The following is a 16578-nucleotide window of genomic DNA, read 5'->3' on the forward strand; positions in this document are numbered from 1 at the left end:
ACCTGGGTTTAATGTGAACTTAGTATGTCTTAAATTTGAAGAAGGGTGTGAAACTGATAGTCCTGTAAAATGGAGCACCTTCTGAAAGTGCCATTGAAATGCACACAGTTGGCCTGTGGCGAATTTAATAAATTCTGTCGTTGCTGGTAGTTACTCTAGATTTATACTGTTTCTTAGAAATGTCAGCCCCTTTGTACTGAAGTGCCACATCAACCATGATATTAGAGAGAAGTGTTTATAAACCTCAGGTTTTCAAATAAATAAAAACAAAACGAAAAAGTCTTTAGCTTACCAGACTCGGCCCATCTTTGCTAGAACAGTGCTGCAGCTCTTACGCTGCTGAATGTGGGACCTGCCGTTTTGTGTTGAATACGGTATTAGCTCAGGGAGCCAATTCCCAACTAGAAATGCCTGATGAAGTCCATTGTGATGCATGAGGTGCAAATCTGAGCAGAAGTTGACCTTAAAATTTATTCTAAATCCCTTTTATTATAAATAAATACTCTCTGAGACTAAATCTCTGAATAGCTCATATTTGAGCATTAGTAGCAACTTACAGCTCTTTCTACGTCTACTGTCTGATTTTGTTTTGTTGTTTGTTTTTTTTTTTGGTAATAAAAGGGCAGCTGTTGTGCTAAACTATTACTGATGACTGTAAACTTGTGTTGAGTGCTCTGCAGAGGCTTGTGGAATACTCTAAAATATCTTTTATCATTTAATATATGCATATATTTAAGTTTTAAATGTGCTGTATCCAGTGCTACTTTTTCAACTGTTTAACACAGATTTTGACATTTTAATGGACTGCTATAGATGTTGCAGTGAATATCTGCATGAGTTCTGATGGTTTATTTACCGCTATAGCTTTTAATGGAAATGTAAAATCATTTCTCTTCTGGGCAGTACATATTCCATTGCAAACACATCAACAAAATGTGAAACCCACATAAAATTCAAAAGCTGCAAGTATTCCAAAAGTAGCGAGAGTCATTGCTGCCTATTTTACATAGGCTTGTGTATTTATGGGACTTGTACATATACAGTAAAATGTAATATGGCAGGATAATGGTATTGTAGTAAAACACTATGGCAAAAAAGGCTGGTGAATTATAGTCTTCAATGAATCTTGTTTCTAGTTATAGAAAACAGAGTATGATTACTAAATGCAAGCAGCATGCATTTTATACAGTTAGTTATAGATCTCGGGTCTTGTGTCTGGAATATCAATATTTGCTTTACTTTTAAGGTACATTAGTTACAAATACAATAAATGTGTTTCATTTTTCACCGAAGACATTTCACTTTCAAGACTGAGCTCGGGTATGTGCAATATGTCTCAATGATTATTTATCTACATGTAAGCTCTTCCTATAGACTGGTTTTATTTTTAAGCAACCACTGCAGCCAGCATTCACGTTTTTAAAATGATAAAGTTATGGGGAGCCGTAAGAAATTTAGAAGTTAACTGAGACATGACAAAATTAGATGCCATTGCATTTGGAACAGTGAAATAAATTCCTTTTGCTTTGTGAAGGAATTCTGCAAATTCTTAACTCTTACTGTTAGTGCTGAAAAATAGGTTTCACCATTTCAGAACCCCGGACTCTTTCTCTGTAGCTGGCTGGTGCACGTACGCCGCTAACACGCTAAGGTCTCTACGCGCCGCCCCCTCGGCGGGAGGGAACGTTGTCTTAGCTTCCGTCTTCAGCCTCCTACTGAAGCATCGCTCCAAACTCTTCACGAGGAGCATTGCTTCTGGAAAAGAAATTGGTCATGTTCCAAATCCAAGTTTCATGGTAATTGCTAATGTCTCTAAACAGATGCATTCACCTTGAAATAGTCTATGCTATATTATGATGGTTAGCAGGTCAGACTTCTAAGATGTAACGGTATTAAAATGATTAATAAGCTCTTCTGCGGTGCTACAATTACAGTAGGGCATATGTAACCTTCAGGTCGTTTGGGTGACAGCCAGCTGACAAATACAAGATCTTAAAATTCTGGTTGAATTGGTATGTGTACTCTATGGTATTGCTGTTTATGAATTATACCTTTAAAATACTGACATTTCAGGGGGGGGAAAAAAAAATCTCCTATTCTAGAAGCCCTATTTTAATGACAGTTCAGATATATCCCACAGCATCTTCTGGAGATGTTAAGAATTGCACAAATATCTAACTTACAAGTGTTTTCCATGTAGAATTGTATATAAGATCAGTTTTGGCATAAAGTAGTAAAGAATTACGAAGTACAGATATCACTTTGGAAGTCACTACACACGTGAGTGCAAGAAACATTGTCTGAATCATTGAACGGATGATGATTTTTCATCGACTGAAATGTCTTAAGTCTGTCTTTGGGGGGGCGAAGGCTCTGTTAACTACAGCACCACTTGCAGACTGAGGACCAGTTATTCATTTAGCTGGGGAGAACAGGTATTTCTTTCAGGTAGGGGCATCTTTACTGCTTTTTTTCTGTTACTCCCCCACGAATCCAAAGAAATTTGGATTTTTTTATTAGACGCTATCCAACACTATACGTACAGTGAAAAATGCCGCTGATTAAAGCAGCAGTTACTAGGCTAATGGAACTGAGTGCCTGCCTGTGTGGACAGAACAGTTTTGAAGCCACTTAGAACATAAAATTCTATTGAAGAGTCCTTACAGATTTTAGAATTATCAAATTACCTTCCCTTTAATCTCCATTTATCAGTTCTCAACATACCCTACTGAACGAAACAGAGCAGCCTCTAAATGTTGATTCTGTTCTACTGAAACCATGCAGCGGCTTACTTGTAATTGCTCGTTTAATTGTTCTACTAATTTCTTCTCCAAATTTATTTCCTCTGCGCTTTAAAATTCTGCCATTTTTCTCCACTGCACACAAACACACACAGACACACAAACGTGCCCTCCTCAGTTCAGAATTTTAGCTGCTTTTAAGAGCAACTTCATCATTTTCATTTTTCATACTTTACGCTGCTGTTCTGGATAACACACGACATGCTGGTCTGGGCTGATTGCGTTCGGAACGTGACAATCGAATAATATGTAGGGCCTCCTTATTCTATAAAACATCTGCTCAATTAAAGCCTTTTTGTTTAAGCCTGTGACTGCTTCACAGAAGCATGGACAACACAAAAACAGAATCAAGATTTAGTTTAGTGTATATGCTCTTGCATCGTAGGTCAAATCTAGTATTCATTCTTTGCCCTTCATCACCTGTTGTCTTTGAGGGAAATGTCTGCTTCGGTATTATCTGTCTCTCTTTTTTCCTGAAGTACTTCATCTTCAATGCCCCAAACTTTTTTTTTTTACTCAACCTAGATCATGGATTAGGTATTACAATAGCAGTTGTAATACACAGAGTACAGAGCCTGGAGTAATACTCTGTAGAGGTTCAAACAAAGAACAGGTTTCAAAGGCAAAGAAGGCTTGTGATTATCCGTGCTTGTAAAAACCACTTTAATGCTATTGCTCAATATGCTAAAATAAAAAGCCATAGATTTCACAGTTACTCTGTGTAAGTGGGGAATGAAAAGGAGATGGTTTTTTCATAGAACTGAGAGTCCTTTAAATATGTTACAGACATTTTAGTGGGTTTTGTTAGCTGTATACATTTCAGGGCAACACAACCAATTACATAAATTGGGATATCTGGTTGTGCACCTTAGGTTAACGGTGAGTTTAGGTTTTTTTTCTCTTTTTGCTTCGTTACAGTGACATTTTTTAAAAAAATGTGTTGCTAAGCTATTTAACATTGAGCTGGACAGATTTTGGATGCTCTTTTTTGGACATGGGCAACTCTGAAATGTTATCGAGAGCCCATGTTGTCAATGCAATGCTTTTTTTTCTAGCCCTTGTCCGTGTTTCCACTGCAGACAGCTGAGTAGCAAACGAGCATCCCTTTGAAACAAGGTCAGCCAGGTGTGCTGCACGAGTCACACGTAGCTGGCTATCGAGCCTCCGCACATGGTGTGTTTTAAGACTTTAACTGTCTTATGTGGTTTTAAACTGTAGTGTTAACAAAGCGACATGGGCAGATAAAATGCCTTTTGAGTATCTGAGTCAAGAGGAATTTCCAAGAGGCTTCTTGTGGGGATGCCCTGAGCATTTTTCATGTAGTCAGTGTTTCTGCCCATCCTTCAAGCTCATCATGAAGGACCTGCCAATCTCCATAGCCTCATATATAAAATACCTTGCCTTATACACGAGCAATCACAGACAGTCATAGATTGTGTAAGATCTGCGTAAAACTAACCTATTTATTTGGACTCTCTGTGTGTGTTAGATCAACGCTCGGTCTCGTTCTGTAATACAGCTGTCACCTAAATTTAGTTTTCACACCTGTGCCTAAGGTGTAGTCTGTTTGACTGGACCAGTCATTCATTACTGGTACGTCTACTGGCCAGAAGAAACACCCAACATACCAATCTTGTGGAAACCCTGCTTCTGATACATGTCTATTTTTTTTTAGTGAAAAAATAATTAAGTTCCAAGTAAGCATGTTCTATGATTTATCTTGGAAGTCGGGCTCAGAGGTGTTTAGCATGGTCTGAACTGATGTACTTTACCATGAGCACGCAGAACTCGACCAAGTTGCAGTGGAGAGCTATTGCTTTAGGTAGGAGCCGCTGCAGCTTTTTCATTCCCGTTTAGACCAGCCGCTAGAGAGGCGGGACACTTAACTGTATTTGTTGCCTTCTGCCATCCTAATACGCAGTTTGAGATTATACTCCTCTCTTCATTATGCTGCCACTGTGCTGTTTGAATGCGTTAAATCTGTCACTTCATTTTTCACCTGTGCCCTTTTTTTACCTGTACCAATTATTCGAAACAACGGCATTTGTCAGCTCTCTTCTTGTCTCCTTAGCGGTGTCTCCAAGTGCCTCTTCGGTGATTTTGTACTATTGGAAGCATCTCAGTTCCTGCACATATACCCCTTACTTGAAAAAATCCTTGGACGTTCTCTCCAAAATGAGCGTATGTGCTGGATTTCATGCAAGCAAGTGAACTGTGTACTGTGTTTTCCTCCAGTAGAAAAAAAGTTTGTTTTCCTTCTGGGATTTGACTTGTTCTAAGTAAATCAGTACACCCAGGAGCTACTGCGGTCATGAAATAGAAATGCTGGAGCAAAACACTTCTGAATTAGATTGCTAAAATGAGGGGGAAAAAAAAGTGAGATAACTTTGTAGTTCCCCTGAATAGATAACTCTTTTTTATAAAGACGTGTGCTTTGGGGCTTTTCTTTTTTTGATGTACTGTTTTGCAGTGGCATATATTTTTCTGGTACTATTTTCAGAAATGTTCTTAATTTTGAATGCTTGAACTTGAAAGGACAAGTTATAAGACTTTATCATTATGTTTCTGATTATAAATAATAAAGGTAATTGTGTGAAAGAGTCCTACAAGGATTTGGAAACTGTACTGTGGTGTACGTTTTGGCCAAACAAGACAGTCGGAGGCTTTATCAATACCGGCGTGTTGTTCTGGGCAGCAGGAGGAGTGGCTGCTGTGGTTATTTACTAGTGCTGTGCTAGTGCCTAGAGGCCTTGTCTGGTTTTTCTGTCCCTGATTCCTGAAGGTTAGATCTTCAGCACGTTTGGCAGTCTTCTCCTGATACTTATAACTTCATAATACAACGAACCCTTCCCCCAAAGGGCTGTCAGGCCCTGGCCCAGGCTGCCCAGGGCAGGGGCTGAGTCCCCATCCCTGGGGGGATTTAAAAGCGGGGGAGATGTGGTGCTTGGGGACATGGTTTAGTGGTGGCCTTGGCAGTGCTGCGTTAATGGTTGGACTTGATGGTCTTAAAGGTCTTTTCCTACCTAAACGATTCCACGATTCTGAGTCTGTGAAGAGCACAGAGCACTTTCGCACAATACTTTCATGTGCATCTGCTTTTATTCCCTTTTCAGTGGGATTCAAACTTCTGAATTTGAATGCTGAAAGCCAAGGTTCGTGAGCAGAAGGATCAAATCTATTTGGTAGAAGGCTGTAGTATCTTCTGATTGTTGGTGTAGTTACGTACTTTTACAAAGACCTGACAATGTTATATGGGCAACTAGAGTGCAGAAACGTGGTATCTTTTGCTCGGGGAGTGGGCTATTGTGAAAGGAAAAGATCCAAGGGTCATTGGGAAGGAGAAGCATGGCAGAGCATTTCTCAAACCTTCCCGATTTTTTGCATTCAGAAACCGGCAGGAAGGACATATGACCCCTTCAAAGCTACAGAGAAAACTTCTCTTAGAATTGGTTTTGTTTTTTTTCTAGCCAAAGTCAGTCAGGAGCGTACGGTGCGGTTTGTGCTGGAGCAAAAGAAGGCAGGTGCATGAAGAAGAGCAGGGAGGACTGAGTGAGAGAGGGATCAAGCTGCTAGGAGTCAGTTCTAGACCGCGTGCGGGTTCCGGGAGAGCGTTGCTACGAACCAGGACGAAACTCCCTTGGGCACAGCTTGCGTGAAGTAAAACAGGCTGCGCTAGCGATTTTTGATCCTCTCACATCAGCCCCATTTTGCTCAGTTGCACTCGCACAGTCATAGCAAGAGCAGCTGGGTTACTGTCGGTTGTGACTAGTGCTCTAATCGAGACGGGGAGAGGCGAGAGGGGGAAACGCAAGATGTCCTTGGAGTAAAGTGTTTCCCGATCTACTACAATGTAGCGCAGATTCAAATGTCATCTGCTAGAAAGTGAACATCTTGTGATGAACCCATGTGCTCATAGTGTTTTTTTTCTTAGTCTGTTAATCGCCTTTGAAGCTGTTCTTGCTCTTCCTTTTTATTTTTGTGACTTCTGTACAACCGAATTTTCCTTTTATGTCTAAGGAAGCTCCTCTACCAACTGTCTCCCTCTCAAAATGAGGAGTCCCCAAATATGTTGATCCTTTCTGATCAACCACTTGTCTTCTCCCACAAGCAAGGGAGATGTGTGCACGCCCTTATGTTCAGTTTTTGCTAAGATCCTTATGATTTCCCTGTTCCTATCCAAATCTTGGTCTAATCGCGTATTTCCAAACACGTCTATCTCCTGAATCCCATCACCAACGCACACACTGAATGTACTCCTAATGCAAACACGTTTTTTCCGTTCTCTGTGTATAGACACATGTATATACGTGCGTATGTATGTAGTTACAATGCGGTTGGACTAACCTTGGTGTATATCACGATGGGACCAAAGGAAAGCAGTACCATTATATGGCACCACAAGGATACGGTGTTTTGTCCTGCTGTACTTATTGGGAGCTCCGCTTAGAGATATAAACATAAGCTTGTAAAAAGAAAATTTACCCTCTTAGAGATTTTTTTACTTCACAGGAAGGGGAAAACTTATATCCTTTTTTTAAAAAAAAAAAAAAAGATTATGCTGTTTCAGAGGTGAAAAGATTCAACCTACTCAACCAACCTGGTATGAGAAAACACCCGCTGGTAGATACCATTTCAGGATCTTTAATAACTTCAAAGGAGCAGTCGCATTTGTTACTGCACTTCCCAGTTGTGTTCCTGTTCACAACGTGCCTTGTGTGTCTCCTGTAGCAAGGGCTCGCTCTGTTCAGATTCTGCTGATGCAATATCCTGCTGCTGGTCCTTTTATAATCGGGAATAAATATCATTAGAGTACCGTGAAACTGAAATACTGCAACGTTAAAGGTTTAAGGAATGTTTTACCTCTCTGGACATAGATCAACACCTTTTTTAATTGCAAAGAATGTTATAAGGGAAAGCAGTAAGCTGTGAATCTGGTGCTCAGCTGCATTTAGTATGCATCTAGTGACACAACATAAATGTTACACGCTTGTTAACTAACAATTGTATTTCGTTATAGAGTCTGAGTTTAAATACTTCTTCCAGCGTGTAGAAAGAGGTGATTCATCAAGGGATCCAAAGGATGTTTCTGTTAGTAATATCTCACAGTTACATTCTTGAGATTATCATATCTGAAGGCTACTAACAAAAAAGAGCAACATTATGTATTAATGATTCACCGTAACTCCTGAGAACAGTAAAATTATAGCCTTGTTTGCTGTAATGCCCAGAACAGGAGTACAGAGTTGCTGTGATAATCGAGATGAGGCCGCACAACCAACCAAACGAATGAGGACTAGCCGACTGATCCCAGGTGTGAGTACCGAAAGCAAATGATAGGGACTGTGGGCCCAGCCAGGATCACGTTCACGCTTCCTAGTGTGCTATCTGAGCAACGCTCCTGACATTCACTTTTCAAAGGCTTGGACCTTTCTTCTAAATTTTCTTGAGAGCAATAATCTGAAGCACGGGTAGGGATACTACTGGGTTTTGTAATGCCGTGCAGTGATGTTTGATCAGAAGCAGTTAGAAGTGCAAGAGAAGAGATCTCGCTTTCTCCTCTTTGTTTTCAATTACTGTAAGCTTTCTGTGATGATTTTCTTATCTCTAAGAAATTAGTATAAATGTGATACTGCCTATCAGGATGCCGTGTTAGCCAGACACTGTAAACATCATTTCCAGTAATCTTATCTACATTTTTTTTCAGTGTCAACTGCGCTTATAATTACTTTCCAAATGTCTGTGCATTGAAAAACAAACAAAACCTCACTGGTGTGGCACCGTGAACACCCTCCCTGGAGCCTTCAGCTCTTTGCTTCTTTCGAACCAACCTAACTCACAGTACTGAGAAACGCACAGTGCGCATTGCATACTTTTCAAACAGGATCTGTGGATTACTATATATCCTTAGATTCCGAGTTGCTGGAAAAAGAAAATCTCTGGATGAGTCTCAGCTGCTCACTTATATTGCTGAGCTTTATAGTCAAGAGACTAGGATCGGAGTTTCAACCAGATCATTTATTTCTGCTTACCATAAAATAATTGACGTCGTGTCATTTGTGTGCGCTGCCCCACTGGAAAACTACCATGTAAGCCCACATAATAACCTTCGGCTTGATTAACGCTGATTCATTCATCATTTTTGCATGGAGGTAAAAAAACAGCGTTCCAATTAATGTTAGATACTTATTCCTCCAAAAATAGGAATAAAGAGAAACTTACCTGGCGATCTGATTATATCTTTAGCAATCAGACAATGTACCATCAGCAATGGCATATTTAGCAATATATCTTTATAGCAGTGTTTTAAAATAGCATGTCTGAGTCAACTCCTTGCCCACCTTTAGCATTATAATTTGAGACAGACGTACAGGCTGTCACCTTTCCCATTATAAGTATTCAAAAGCATATCGTGATTTCGTTTTGACTCACCCCCTCCCATGTTAGACTTTTTCCCCTCCTCTGGATTTTTCAGCATTATGAATTTGTGGTTGTGATTTTAAAGCACGCAAACAAAAATGCTCATGGCAAAGCGGGCAGAGCTCAGAGTATGAGCTGTGGGATGCAGAGTGCCAGGAGGGGGAGTATCGCCTCTCGTGGCTCCCCTTGCGCTTGGAGGTTTAGGTAGCAAACACGCTATCTGCGGGCCACAAAGTGAAGCGATGAGAAAGAAAGCGTGCGTTAGCAGCGTGCAGCACTCGAGTTTTCAGATGCTCCCTCTGAGTGCATCTCAGATGCTCCCTCTGAGTGCATCTCTTCAAAGAGCGAAGCGAGCAGCCTGGCCTGTGGAAGGTGTCCCTGCCCGCGGCGGGCGGGTTGGACCGAGATGGCCTTCAGGGTCCCTTCCAAGCCGAACCGTTGCATGATTCTCTGAAAGAGAAGATTCCTGCGCTGCTTTCCACGGTACAGCCAGCAAAAGCCCAGGCTGATTTATGAGTTAGTCAGCGTGTCAGATTTATGTAATGAGATTATATATTCAATCTAATGAAGGAAAAATATGCCTACCAGAACAGTATGACAGCGCTGTGATTAAACGATTTGGTGACAGTATTCCCTCAGTGGATTAATTTAAAAAAGTGCAGCAGGTACAGCTGACCTGCTTCTTGTGTGTTGCTAGCAAGAGGCTCCTCGCGAGGAAGATTAATGTTTTTTGATTGTGTTGATAAAATAACTATGTGATCATAAAGGTAGATATGAATGGTTTGTATCCAGCAAACTGGCTTTTGGTTTTTATTAATCTCCCACAATGATTTATGCTGATGGAGGCTTCTCCTCCTTATTTGTTGGAGTCTTAGGGTAGAAAGCAAAATAAAACCGTAACAAAGATATGCTGCCATCTTAATGCATCACTGTAATTGGAGCACCTGCCCTGCCTATACTCACCCATTTGAACTGCAACATCAAGGAAGATTTCTCCAGCTTAAAACACACTTGCATTTTTAGAAACAGGAGTTTCATGCTAGATCTGAAAGGAATTGAAAGGAATGCGTCTTGCTCTCTTCCACTAAATATTATAGGTCACTGAAAAAGCCATTTTTAATAAGGCTTTTAAAGACTGGGGAATATGAGACCTAGATCAATGATAAGGTAGAAAGAACTGTTTCTGGCCAGAGGCCTGAGCTGATTAGTGTGTGTGTGTGGGATATTCATGAAAGCGAACGCTAGCCTAGCGCTCCATCTCCCTAGGCTTGCGCCAGAGTCAGCGGAGGTGGTGTCAGAAGCTGATACACCTGCTCTTAATCATGATGTGGAGGAGAAACTATTGCAAACATTTTCTATAAAAAGAAACTGTTTTATAGAAAAGAAATCAGCTTCAAATATGTTTTCTTCTCCAGTTAAAAAAAAAAGCTTTCAGCTAGAAATGAGACATTCTGAGTTTTAGAAGTTCTCAGCCTTTTTCTTCCTTTTTCATGCAAAGTCAGGTTCTAGAGGGGAAAATATGGTATTGCCTAGTTCTTTTGTATACATAGAAGTGTTATTTTTGTTCTTAGGGAGCTAAGAGCTCAAGCAGAGATGCCTTCTGTATTATTTACGTTGAATTCATTAAGTGCCTTCATGGGCAACAACCAAAATGGTATTGGAGTCACCTTCCAGCCAATGTTGGCTGTTCTGCAGTTGTCATTACAGCGGTGTAAGAAGAATTAAGATCCAAAGAGGTGTCTCCAAGAGACTATTTTAATGACTTTTCGTCAGTTTGGATAGCTTGGTTCTGTCAGGTCAAAATTTCATGGCAAACTTTATTCCTCTCTATTGAACGTTGTAGGGGAGGATTGTTTAATTAAAAAACAGATGATGAATACGTCAAACAGATGTTACGGACAAAGGACAGACGTAAAAACGCACCTACAGTCCAGATTATTTCTTGTTACATTTTTTTAATGGTCTATGCATCAAGACATCTGTCTCTTTTTTTCCCTTTCTGTCCCCCAACACACTTTTTTTTGTCCTCTGTATCACAGGAATCTTTACATTTATCTTTCACATAGACAGGTATTTTTAACAGCTTCACACTAAACATGTTTTTTGGATAATACTTATTAGCAAATATAGGGTTCTGACCCTTGCAGAATTAGAGCTAATGGCAGTAATGACCAGAGAATGCGCACGTTCAGCCACAACAGGCAGATGTAGGGGGGGAAGAAGAAATTTGAGAATAAAGAAATCGGAACAAAAAAATGCTTAAGAAATACATGAGCCACTGCCAAAACATGGGGTTACAAAGCACTTCATCTCAGGTCATTGGTTTTCAATTAACGTCTACTCAGGTGTGGCCAAATATCTGAGAAATATTTACCATCATTGTCACTTGTAAACTTGCTGTTTGGTCACGCTCCTTGGTGTGCGGCTTCTGATTTTGTCCTCTTCACAAAGAGACCACCTCTGCCTTGCTACAAGGGACGCGAAAGGTATCGGAGGAGGGAGTTGTACTTGGTGTCGTTATCTGCAGTCTCACGAGCGCCATATACCTGTTTATTCATTGCATTCTCTACCGTACTTTCCAAACACTAGTCTGTTGTGCTTACGTTTAAATATTAAGTGAATCTGGGACTGACAAAACAGTTTTATCCAAAAGGTAGACATACTGGCTTGGTCTCTAAGAACATAATGAACAGTGATATCGGTTTAAAGGAAGGTTAAGGATGTGTTTATTACATTCTGTATCTGAGAGAAAGAATATTTAAAATCTGTAAATTGACTATGCTATAAGAAACGTTTGTGCTGCCGTAAGTCAAGTGTTGACCTTTCCCATCTTAAAACCATGACGTGTTTATCTCGCATCGGGAAAGCAATTGATTCTCTCTTCAAGAGAAGCTGACATTCTAACTGTATTATCTTTGATATATATGTACTCTGGTTATTGACCACATCAGAAAGTCAGGTGTTGTATTTAAAGGGCAGGATAGTATAATCTAAAAGCAGGAGTACCAAGGTCTTTTGTCTTCTGACCTACAAGATGATCACGTGCGCCCACAAGAGCTCCGACTTGCATTGTTCCTGTTGGGTATTAAATCTCCTTGTAGTCCCAAACAAGATACACTAGAAAGAACAGGAAATTCAGTCGTGGGCAGCCAGCTCTCGGGATGTTTAAATTAGATCGAGCAATTGATGAGGAACTCTTAGTGCATCGAAACATTTAAGGCCTGTAACTGATACCTGGCCTACTCTCACCTTCAAGGTTTAAATAATAACTTTGGTAAAACAAAACAAACAAAAAGGTAATTTCTGTTACTGTAAATAAGAACATTCTTTAGTCTTCCGGGAGGTTTAACAGGGGTAGAGCCTCCCGCTCAAATTCGGCAAAGGAGGAGTAACGCTTAGGCAGAAGAACGTTCTTTCCTCCTCTGGAGCGAGGCAGCTTTTCTCCGTGGGTCACACAGATGATAGGTGTGCAAAGGCCTAGCACAGCGCCTGTCAAAGCGAAATAAAATGTTCCCAGTGATATTGGCTCAAAAGCAGCGGAGATTTTGGGGCGTAACATTGCGTTCCCGTAGAAGCCACAACTGTCACCCGTAACACGGGCAGAGTTTTAAGGGAAGCGTAGCAACCTTCGCCAGAGCTTCCCTACAGTCCCTAACTCAGCTACGCTCCTGCTCCATCAATGTTCTCCTGGATATTTGCGAGTCCCCAGAGCGTCTGAATTTGCTATACGGCAACTGGAAGATGTATGTCCGTAGTGTCTGTATGGATACATATACAAATAAGGCTGACATGCATACATTATTTATTTTGCACATACTAAGCACAGCGAGACTCCAGCACCGCAGCAACTCCAACAGCAGTTGTGTTCCTGTGACGTGAAGCTGACAGGCTGTTCTAACGCTGTAGGCAGCAGACAGTAATGCGGATGGGTTGGGATAAGCTTTAGTTTTAAAGAAAGAGTTTGCCAACTCCTGCCGTAATCTGCCTAGGATATGGTGTATTTAACTGATTTTACTTTGATAATGCTGTAAGCTGGTCTTTGATAATTGCTTCTTGTAATTGGAACAAATTTCTGATTGTGCCAATTCATCTGCTGCCACCCAATACGCAGTAGCTGAGTTAATCCATATCTGCCCCTGCCTTTCTTTTGTAGATCATTACGTGATTAGCCTTTGTTAGAAATGGATGGGCGTATTTTATTTCTGAGCAGATTTAATTTCAGGGGGAAAAAATCAGATATCTTTATATAAACTTATGGCATATTATAGCAGTTTTTAAGTCTAGTTCAAGATAGAAACATTTAAGATCTTTAGACAGACTAACTCTTAAAAAGAAATGTATTTCACTGTGTTACAAGCAACTGCATGACCTCCGCTGATGATAAAGCGAGGGAAGTTAGATGCTAATGAGTTTTGGGTCTGCTCCTCAGGCACTGCAGGTTGGCCATTCAGAACACCGTGCCTCATTTCAGGACGGAGACACTGTAGGTTTCTTTGCCTTTATTTTGCTTGGCTGTTTTTTGCCTGTGCGCCGAATGTCTCCAATGGTTGCATCGCTGCAAGTAACAACAACCTTTTGTCATCATGATTCCTTTAAATTTATCTGTTCATTCTGTACATTCGTCCCTTAGTTCTCCATCTTTGAAAGCCTTCGTCTGCTGAGGCAAAGGCAGTGAAGGAGTCTGAATAAGTCTCTTTTTTCTTCAAGGGAGGGGAGGCTGGAATTAGAGATGAGTATTCGCAGTCTCATCAAGCCTCCAGATATGCAAAAGGCAACGCGTGCCCTCACTTACAAATCATCTTCTGATCGCACATCTCTCAACGCTTCCATGTTTATGTTCCGTCTGTTTAATGTTCTCCCTTCAACGTGACCATCATTCTTTTAAATGCTTTGCATTAATGTAAATGTTTTTCATTCACCAAGCCTTGCAGCCCTAGACTCAGTAACCGTGGATCAGTGTGCGCTCCCTCCCGGCAAAGTTGTCTAGAGGAGAAATAGCCCAAAGGGCTAGTGTAACAGTAGCGAGGGCCCCCCCTCACCGCCCCGCAAAAGCCCCTGGCCTGATGAGAGTCAATATGCAAAATTTATATACATACTTGTGAAATAATGAACTCTAGTAATACTAGATGCTTGTCATTTCTTTTAATGTTACTATGTTTGTCATTACACTGCACATAAACTGAGTTTAATTCTGACTGCGACCATTGGATTCCTGTCACTTGATTTATGCTAGTGCTGCTGATCCGTAATTCAAATTGCATTCCTGGTTCCTTGGCTGAAACCCCCTCTGATAATTAGTATTAAAGTTAACTGCAGCAGGGAAGCTGAATAGTAAATGGATTACTTGATTGTTTCTCATCTTACTCAGACCAAAGGGAAATGTGTACGTTCAGAGAGGTGGTGTTAAGGGAAGAGTTCGGCGTTACTGGATGTGGTCAGGCTGTTTGGCTGCAGCTCCAGAGCTGTGCCTGGCCGTCTGCGGTCAACACAGGCGAAAGCGTCGGCCGTGTCACGTAGCTTGGGGAATGCAAGGCAGCGAGTGCGAATGCTAGCCACGGGATTTCCCGGGGTGCTTCTAGCAGTGGAGATTAGGATGCCCAAGCTGCTGGGTGTCTCAGTTCATGACAAAGCGTGATTGCGTCTCCTAACGATACTAAGGAAAGCAAATTCAGGGAGCGAGACTTTTGGCGAAAAGTCTCCTCTGGGCTTCCCTAAGTAAGCGGACCTGTGCCAGGCGCTGCCTCCTTCGATGTCGCGGGGCAAACCTGAGAGACTCACCCTCTTGAGACTGCACTCTGAATGTTGATTCTGGTGTGCGCTGTAGCATACAGTCATGTGGTTCCAAAACTCTTTAAACTTTTGTGGAGGAGATTGTTTAAAAAATAAAAAAAACATTAAGATTTGAGAGGTAAAACAAAACAGTGTTAAGACAGCTTTGTAAGAATGCAGAAACAGACAGCTATGTCTTGAATGCTTCATGGAAGCTTTGATGGTGACATTCTGTCTTTGTTGCCATTTTTGGTTAACTGCAGTTTGAGGAAAAGAGGACGTAGAGCTAAAATCTTTTAACTACTTGCGGTATGAAATGTATAATGTGCTTCATGCTCAGGTAATGCCTCTTTCGACAGGTGTGTAAAAGAATCCCTTTATTTAATTCCGTAGTCACCCTGTAGGATAACAGTGCCACAGGCCTAGGTTCGTTTCAGGGCAAGTTCCCAGCTGACTGCGGTGGTGCTGGGACGTGAGTAGCTCCGGAGGCGTCAGGCACACACCTCCTGTCCCCAGCTGACCAAAATGACTGATGCTACTGGACAGGGAACCTGCTGTCTGGCGGGTTTGATGGTCAGCGTTTGCAGATTTGTTTATAAACTGGAAAATCTACAAATTGCGGACCATCTGCGCAGAACAGTGTGCTAATGAATGCCTGTAGCTAGCAAATCCATAAGCTCATTACCACAAAGTTCCAAGTCCTTCCACAAGTTCCTAAACGAGGTTATTCATCTGAACTGAGATGAGAAGGGTATTTGACTTCAGGGTACAGCCATACCTCCTTCAAGTCTAGAAAAGCTATTAAAATAACTCACATTTATTCAGTCTTTTAATAGAATCTGTTGATTCCGCTTCTATTTTTAATTTTTCACTTCTGTAACAGCAGCTTACCATGCCTTAACTATTTTTTTTAACGTTTCAAGTAGAGAAATGCCTTGCAGATAATTCCTGGGTATACTCAGAGATACGTTGGTTGGCGAACTAGAGATGTTTTGAAATATATTATATGCAGCATTTCATGGTATCTCTGTACCATGACAAGAAATGCTAATGGTCTCTGGTTTAAGAATGTTTATGGAAACTGGGAGTCTGTTATGATGACTTAGCTCTTCCACTGTGGGTGATGTCAAGCGATTTCATCCTTCTGTCTGTTTCTCTCTCAAAAAAAGTGGAATTAATAATACTTATTACTTATCATCCCAATCTATTATGAAGCTTAACTGATCGTTGTCCAATTGTTTGAACATGTAAAGCACTATATATCGAGAGTAGTATTTTTAAATATTGCTTATTCTCTCTCGTTTGAGATTTTCTTTGAATAAAAATCCACCTTTCTAAGTTACTATCCCATACCGCCTTCCTCTCAGGTTTCGGGGGAAAAAAAAGTGGCCACCATTAGCTGACTGGCACTTGGAGTGCTGAGCTCCATCGGTCGTGTCTCTCCTGCTGTTCCTTCAGCCAAAGGAAGTGTTTCCCGCTCAGGTTAGGGAGGTCGTTAGCCCAAGGCGTCCAGTGCCTTCGGTTGGCTTTACAGGTTTGCAGACTTGTCCCCCTGTTTTTTCATTCTCTTAGGGAAGCCAAAAAGGCTCCT

General features: G+C 41.1%; 1 protein-coding gene across 1 annotated transcript in view; it reads left to right on the top strand.

Annotated features, from left to right (window-relative positions):
* The window catches only part of LOC309602178 (netrin receptor UNC5D), a gene marked incomplete at both ends in the record, with an annotated part of 167305 nt that overhangs the window by 101629 nt on the left and 49098 nt on the right, over positions 1 to 16578 (top strand). The gene's annotated exons all lie outside the window — the stretch shown is intronic.

This window comes from Platalea leucorodia, assembly GCF_965183815.1.
Source record: "Platalea leucorodia genome assembly, chromosome: Z".
Classification (NCBI taxonomy): domain Eukaryota; kingdom Metazoa; phylum Chordata; class Aves; order Pelecaniformes; family Threskiornithidae; genus Platalea; species Platalea leucorodia.